Below are 9227 nucleotides of genomic sequence, written 5' to 3'. Positions count from 1 at the left end.
TAGAGAATTTACCAAACATAAACTTAAAATCAAAACTAAAATACATGCCAATGGAGCTGATAGTCCCTCCATGTATTAATATCCTAACTAAACGAACCAAACAAAATTATCTTCCTATCTTCTATTCTTATCTCTTTTCTGTCTGTCCCAGTGTTATTTCTGTCCTCACCTGTTTATAATTTAACTATGCTGGTCTTCACTCACTAACCGTTATCTAATTCTTCTGTGTCACTTTTATCTTCTCTTTCTGGCTTATGCTCTCCTCCTGCTACTTCCAACCCACCAAGGTCTCAGTAGTGCAGGGGAGGACTTCTCCATCTGCCCTTCCTTCCATCTGTCTGTCGCTCTTTCTCCTAACTGTCAATATCAAATATGGTTTGTTTCCAAATATTGACTAAATATCTCATGGTCTCCCCTGTTGCACTTCTGAATTTTTTGAAAAAATCAACCTGTCTAGGTATTGCCTATCTAGACAGGTTCGTTTAATTCGTTTAATTTTATCTCGATACCCTGAATGATCCTGGATCACCTACAAATGTCATACCTCTGTCTTGTTGACACAAGTCTACCATCACTAAACTTATTCACAACAAAATATAATAATACTGTTATGTCAATTCCACAGCCTTGTTGCATTAAATCTCTTACACTGCTTACAACCACAGTTGACTTCCTTGGGAAAATACTTATCTAGATAATGTAAAAAATACCCCTGCTTATCAAAAAGATATTCAAATAACATAATCAGATCAAAATGACTAATCTGAACTACTCCACAAAGAAAAATTATTGTACCCTTTTCTTCCTTCTGTCTTCTCATTGGCTCAAATTATCAATTGTGTCTAAGAACTTTAACTCCATTATAATTATTAGTTCTACAAATTTCCTTAACCTCTTACATCTAGACGTTCCGCTAGCGGAACACCTGCTCCAATATCCAATGATAGGCGTGGCGCGAATTTCAAATTCCTCAAAAATACAAAAACTTCAATTTTTCAAACATATGACTATTTTACAGCATTTTAAAGACAAGACTCTCCTTTATCTAACCACACTGTCCGATTTCAAAAAGGCTTTACAGCGAAAGCAAAACATTAGATTATGTCAGCAGAGTACCCAGCCAGGAATAATCAGACACCCATTTTTCAAGCTAGCATATAATGTCACAAAAAACAAAACCACAGCTAAATGCAGCACTAACCTTTGATGATCTTCATCAGATGACACACCTAGGACATTATGTTATACAATAGATGCATGTTTTGTTCAATCAAGTTCATATTTATATCAAAAGCCAGCTTTTTACATTAGCATGTGACGTTCAGAACTAGCATACCCCCTGCAAACCTCCGGTGAATTTACTAAATTACTCACGATAAACGTTCACAAAAAACATAACAATTATTTAAAGAATTATAGATACAGAACTCCTTTGTGCAATCGAGGTGTCCGATTTTAAAATAGCTTTTTGGTGAAAGCACATTTTACAATATTCTGAGTAGATAGCCCAGCCATCACGGCTAGCTATTTAGACACCCACCAAGTTTAGCCCTGACCAAACTCCGATTTACTATTAGAAAAGTTTGATTACCTTTGGTGTTCTTCGTCAGAATGCACTCCCAGGACTGCTACTTCAATAACAAATTTTGGTTTGGTTCAAAATAATCCATTGTTATATCCAAATAACGGCGTTTTGTTCGTGCGTTCAAGACACTATCCGCGTTTAGGTAAACAGACGAAAGAAAATAAAGCATGGGGTCGACTCGGGCACGAGCCTGAGTCTCACAGTACTGTAACCAGCCACTATCCAAACGCGCTACTTTTTTTCAGCCAGAGCCTGCAAAGCCACGATTCAGCTTTTTGCCGCCTTCTGAGAGCCCATGGGAGCCGTAGGAAGTGTCACGTAACAGCAGAGATCCCCTGTAATGGATAGAGATAATCAAGAAGGCCAAGAAATTGTCAGACAGGGCACTTCCTGCATGGAATCTTCTCAGGTTTTGGCCTGCCAAATGAGTTCTGTTATACTCACAGACACCATTCAAACAATTCTAGAAACTTTGGAGTGTTTTCTATCCAAAGCTAATAATTATATGCATATTCTAGTTTCTGGGCAGGAGTAATAATCAGATTAAATTGGGTACGTTTTTTATCCGGCCGTGAAAATACTGCCCCCTAGCCATAACAGGTTAAAATCAATATCACCAATGACCTTAAATTCACCATCCAAATGGCTTTTCATTGCAGCTGATCAGACCACAAAGGGAAAGTCACCAGCAGGGTCAAAAGTCATACCCCCTTTTCAGAACCATTTTTCTTACTACATTAGACAAATGAAAGCTAAGAACTTTATCTACATTTTGTATCTCAAGTTCCCAGAACATTCCCTATCAAAATAATTTCACGTGCTTAATTCAAACTCAGAAAACAAAACTTGCAAAATGCCATGTGTATACCCCTTTAAGATATCCTGTCCCCAGGAATTTTTCCCAAAGAGATCTAAGCGCTCCTTTTTCCATAAAATAACCACTTGGTCAGCATTTCATCATACTACACCGATTCAAAAACCCAAAAGTTAACTACAAACAAAACCTAATAATAACTCCCCTGTACTTCCTCAAATCATTAATCATTCGTTTTAAACTTCCTCGATGGTTCTGTGTACTTTAATTGAACATACACTACCCTTGGATAAAATATTTTACTTCCAATCTATGAAACCCCATATTTTAATGTACTATTTGACTAATTTGACCCAAGATTGCTTAAAACCTTAAAACCCCTTCAGTTTGTCTGCAAACCGGCCCATTCTGTTTGCTAGGAATACCCTGCCATTATACACAACTGTGTTTAATGTGCACCGTCCCTGTAAAAATAAAATTAACTCCACCTGTAATTCACTTTAATGACTTGATATTTTTCCATGCAATGTTCAATTCACTGGTATTACTAAACAATCAATACCACGAATCAATAACCAGAATTTATCACAGAACTTTTACGATGTAACGGCTGTCGTCGCAAGAAAACCAAGATGCAGCGGAGGTTTTGGATTCATTATAAATATTTAATAAAATGAACCACTAATAACAAAACATCAAACAGCAACGAAAGCTAACAGTCCTGTCTGGTCAAAACGAACGAGACAGAAAACAATCCCCCACAAAACCCAAAGGAAAAACTTGCTCCTTATGTGTGACTCCCAATCAACAACAACGAACTTCAGCTGTGCCAGATTGGACAGTCACACGGCCCAAAACAAAGAAATACAAAAAACCTAGAAAAAGAACATAGAACGCCCACCCAATGTAACACCCTGGCCTAACCAAAATAAAGAACAAAAAACCCCTCTCTATGGCCAGGGCGTTACATACGATTCCATTATTCAGACCAGAATCGCTTCCAGCCACATACTCATAGGAAAAAGTATTACCTCTTTTCAAACAGCGTTCTGCCTTTCCTCTATCGCAAGATTAAAACCAATGCTGTATCTCTCTTTCGGCTTCACACTTATGAAATGTCTATGACCTTATATGTACCATGTAAATCGCCAAATTTATAAAATACTTAATACAACTTAATACAACTCCCTTCAAACCTATCCGCTCATTATAATTCATTAGATTTTGGTAACTGTCTCTTCAATTTAAACTAAACAAGCCATCAAAACGTTCGGTTTATATCTTAAACAACCACTAACAACCGTTTGGTTCCAGTCAAAACATAACAATATTTACATTTTAGTCCCATGGTGCACAGGCTGGGATCCGAACCCAGGTCCCCCGCATGGCAGGCAAGAATTCTACCACTGAACCACAATGCTATTGCTTAGAGCTGCAATTTCGGTGGTTGTGTCCTAATTGGTCACAATGTTTACAGGGTGTTTTACAGTTTCTGGCGAGATGTCCCGTTCTATCGCAGTTAAAACACTGCTTCTCTCCGTCTTTGTCAGCGCGTCTCCCTGTTTTTCCCCTTCTGTCTACGGAGTCTCTGCTCCTCCCCGCTATTTCTCCTAGGGTTGCTATCAGGTACTCTGTTACCCCGACAGTTACTGTTAGATGCTCTATCTCAACCGATTCACTCTTTTTACGGTTTCGACAAATTTAATTGCAGTGTTTACACAGAACCTCTCATTCTCTAGCAAAATGATCCGGTTTGTTACAGTTAAAGCATCCATCTCCCCCTTTCTTTTGTCTATTCCTATCCGGACTTTGGTTATGGGAAACGAGTCTACTGAGGGCTCTGGTTTGTGCAGCACCACCAACACGCTCTCGACCCCTAGTTCTCATCTTTATATCTCCCTCCATTTCTATCCACTTTTTCAATAAAGTGGCTAAATCCTGTCCTCCTCCCTGTGTCTCTTCCTCTCTATCTCCCTCGGTTCCCTGAGGACCAGCATATGGGGGAGGGGGTAACGGTACGGGCGGCACTTGATGTGGTTGCCTCCGTCTCACTACCACCACCTCGTTATCTGGGTTCTCCCGCCACCCCTGGTCAGCCAGGGAGGGGTATAATTTGGGTTTAGATGGTGTCTCTGTGGGAGCCATGGGAGTCCTCTCTGTCTTTTCCTGTTCCTCCTCTTTACTTTGTTTTTCTTTCCCCATTTTCTTAAGTTTCTCCATCATTGTCAGTCCTATTCTCTCCTTCTGTCTGGCTTTCTCCATTGCTTCCTTGATTTTACCTTTTCTGGGTTCTCCCTCTTTCTTCCATTCCCCCTCTGCTTTCTGAGTTTTCCGCTTCAATGCTCACAGTATTCTACCTGGTTCGCCTCCTGTGGGAACTCCATCGGGGGACAATACCCAACCATCCTCTATCCATTCCATATAGAGTTTCTCTCCTCGTCTCTTCCATTCCTTCCCTCCATTAATTTCGAGCATGGATTTAACGCAACCTCTTGATGATATCCTAGGATAGGGGGCGCTACAGCGAATTTTGAAAAAAATACGTGCCCATTTTAAACGGCCTCCTACTCAAACTCAGAAGCTAGGATATGCATATAATTAGTAGATGTGGATAGAAAACACCCTAAAGTTTCTAAAACTGTTTGAATGGTGTCTGTGAGTATAACAGAACTCATATGGCAGTCAACACCCCGAGACAGATCCTAACAGGAAGTGGAAATCTGATTTGTGGACTCACCTTCAGCACTTTGCCTATAAAACACACCGTGAGTTAGGATTCATTGAGCACTTCCTAAGGCTTCCACTAGATGTCACCAGGCTTTACAAAGTGGTTTGAGTCTTCTATGGTACAAACTGACCGAAAGAGAGGCTTTGGAAGTTGGTCACAGGGGGAGGGCCATTACCATTATGACGCGGGCGCCCCTGGCTACCCTCCCCTTTCGAAATGTTTAGAAAGACAATGCAATCGTCCCCCTTGAATATTATTGAAGCTCTGATTGAAAAAGGCCCTAAAGATTTATGTTATACAACGTTTGACATGTTTGAACGAACTTAAATATATATTTTTTGCATATTCGTGACGACAAGTCCCGCGCACTACGGTACATTTTGAGTAGCCTTCGGAACGCGCTAACAAGAAGAAGCTATTGGGACATAAATTATTACCTTTTTCGAACAAAACTACATTTGTTGTGGACCTGGGATTCCTGGAAGTGCCTTCTGATGAAGATAATCAAAGGTAAGGGAATATTTACAATAGTATGCAAGAGTATATTTGATATTAGATTGTTCCAAGATGGCGCTAACCTGTATCGCCTAGCCTATTATTCTGAGCATAGCATCCCCTTTTATTGCAAAGTGTGATTTCCCAGTAAAGTTATTTTTAAATCTGGCAATGCGGGTGCATTCACGAGATGTTAATCTATAATTCTTTGAATGACAATATTCAATTTAAAAAATGTTTTCGAATAGTAATTTAGTAAATTGTAGCGCTGATTCACCGGATGAATTTGAGGGAAAATATTTTATCAACTTCACGCGCCGATGTAAAATGCTGTTTTTATATATAAATATGAACTTTATCGAACAAAAGAATGCATGTATTGTGTAACATGATGTCCTAGGAGTGTCATCTGATGAAGATTGTCAAAGGTTAGTGCTGCATTTAGCTGTGTTTTGGTTATTTGTCATGCATGTGGTTGGTTGGAAAATGGCGATGTGGCTATTTTGACGATGTACTCTCCTAACATAATGTAATGTTTTGCTTTTGCTGTAAAGCCTTTTTGAAATCGGACAACGTGGTTCGATTCAGGAGAGATGTATCTATAAAACGATGTAAAATAGTCCTATGTTTGAGAAAAAAATGTATAAAATTCTGTAATGGTGCGGTTATGAATATGGCGATATGATTTTTCGCTGGATATTGATCCCGCATACGGGACGAGCGCTTTAAGAGGTAATAATAGGAATAATGATGAGCCACTTGATGAGATGATGCCAATTAAATGTGCTTTTTTACTCAGTTTGCTGCTATTATTGAATAGCTACACATGTAGCTTCATTGATTAGTGTTCACCCCAACTCCATTTTTGGATAGTTTGCGACATTGTAGATTACACTTTTTATTTTGCTAATGTGTGCTGATTCAAGACTCCTCTTCTTGTTATTGTCAAATGTTTTGTCCTTGTCTTACTTCTTGCTACACTATATATACAAAACTAGGTTGACACCCCTTCAAATTAGTGTATGCGGCCACACCCGTTTCTGACAGGTGTATAAAATCGAGCACTGTCACGTTGGCGTGAAGGATCGGGAGACAGGCGCAGGAATGCGTAATAGGATTTTTTATTATACCCCAAATTACGGCGTGCCATGTAAGGGCACGGGACGAAGACCAAACAAACACGTAACAAAACACACAGGGTAGAAACCCCAAACAAAAGAGCGAGGAGTACCTCGATTAAATAACACACACGCACAATGATTATCACATGGGACGAGACCTGTAATCATCTGCGCAATCCACAAGAGCACAAAAGCCCAAAACACACAGCACAGGTACTCACACACACCAACGGACATTGTAACAATAATCGACACCCCAATGGAAACCAAAGGGCACATATATACAAATACTAATCAGTGGGAATAAGGGACTGGTGTGCGTGATAAAAGTTCCGGAGGGATCCGTGACAAGCACAGAGACATGCAGTGCCCATGTACAAACATTAGCAGTAGAATGGCCTTACTGAAGAGCTCAGAGACTTTCAACATGGCACCGTTATAGGATGCCACCTTTCCAACAAGTCAGTTAGTCAAATTTGTGCGCTGCTAGAGCTGCCCCGGTCAACTGTAAGGGCTGTTATTTTGAAGTGGAAATGTCTAGGAGCAACCACAGCTCGGCCGCGAACTGGTAGGCCACACAAGCTCACAGAACGGCACCATAGCTTGTAAAGATGGTCTGTCCTCGGATGCAACACTCACTACCGAGTTCCAAACTGCCTCTGGAAGCAACGTCAGCACAAGAACTGTTTGTCAGGATCTTCATAGAATAAAAAAGATGAGTTGGCGCACACCCAGAAAAATTATTTTGTGTGGAGGTGCTGACTAACGGCAAATAAACTATAAACTATCAAAATAAAGAGTCGCACACTCCATATATAAACTCCCAGTAATTTATTGGGAATTTACCAACGTTTTGGCATCATTGTGCCTTCTTCAGGGTAATGTCATGAATTCTTGAACCAGGTTATGTAGACAAATAGTGCAAGCAATGACAATAGTGAGGGGTGTGTCATATAAGTTAATTAGAATGAATTAGTGAAACTGTTAAAAAAAACAATTTTATGGCATATTAAATATATTAGGCTATTGTTATCATATAGAAACATAATTAAATATTGTACATAATATTAGCATTAACATACAGTATTGTTTAATTGAATTTCATATATTTAATAGTTTTGTATTTCATTTCATATTTGTTACATGTCATCTTTTGGTTCAACCTTAATGCATAATAAGCATCATCAACAGGGGAACATCTTAGGTGTTCGCTAATGAGCTGTAGAAAGGATATATCAAATCATAAAACTTGTTCATAAAAGAAAAATGAGAAATTGTTCCTAAGAAGGACCTGAGATCAAAGTCAATATTCAGACCAGTAGGGGTCAATATTTTTAGAGAAGGATATCCAGTAACCGTCCCATTTTTTTGTACCTTTATTAACTAGGCAAGTCAGTTAAGAACCAATTCTTATTTTCAATGACATCTTAGGAACAGTGGGTTAACTGCCTTGTTCAGGGGCAGAACAACAGATTTTTACCTTGTCAGCTGGGGGATTTGATCTTGCAACCTTTCAGTTACTAGTCCAACACTCTAACCACTAGGATATTTTCATAATTGCAGCATCAAGAGTTTTGTCCTTGTAGCCTCTCATTTTTAATTTATCTGTCATTTTTTTTAGCATCGCTGTCAAAATCTGTCTGGTGGCCACAGATTCGTTGAACCCTGCATAACTGGCTATATGGTAGACCATTCTTGAGGGGAAGGGGATGCATACTATCCACACATAGCAAGGTATTGTGTCTGTGGGCTTTGTGTGTAAGTCTGTGTGTAATGCATCATTCTCTTTGATGATCCATAAGTTCAGGTAGTTTACTTTTCTCTCATCAGTCTGCATGGTGAATTTGAGCTATTCAGAGCTCTCGTTTACTAGAGTTTGGAATTCATTTAGTTCCTGCTGACTTCCTTCCCAGAGCACAAAGACATCATCTATGTATCTCTTCCATAGGAGGATTTTAGAAAGTAGGGGTGTGTCTCTGTTTTGTAAAGGAGTGCTTCCTCAAATTGTCCCATATATATGTTTGCATAGTTGGGGGGGAAAGGGGAGCCCATGGCTACACCCTGAATTTGAAGGAAAAGGTCTGGCTCAAAGACAAAGTAGTTATTGGATAATATCAGTTCAGTAAGTTGTAAGATGCAATCATTGGATGGAGCAAGAGTAGAGTCTCTATGCTGAAGGAAATGTTGCAGCGCCTGCAAGCCTCCGGTGTGTGGGATGTTAGTGTACAAGCTCTCCACATCAAAAGTGGCCAGCAGGGTGCCCTCTGGTATCCTTCCTAAGCCCTCTATCAATGAGATCATGTGACTAGTGTCTTCGACATAAGATGGGAGATTCTCAACCATTGGTTTAATGTGGTAATCCACAAACGTAGAAATGTTGGATGTCAGAGAGTCGATTGCTGCTACAATGGCACTTGTTTGTGTATTTTAGCGGCTGTATAAAAAGTTGGTATCTTAGGAAATTTGACACATAGAAATTCCACT

This window comes from Salmo salar, chromosome ssa02, assembly GCF_905237065.1.
Source record: "Salmo salar chromosome ssa02, Ssal_v3.1, whole genome shotgun sequence".
Classification (NCBI taxonomy): Eukaryota; Metazoa; Chordata; class Actinopteri; order Salmoniformes; family Salmonidae; genus Salmo; species Salmo salar.
The sequence above is the reverse complement of the archived record's forward strand: the minus strand, read 5'-3'. Positions refer to the sequence as shown.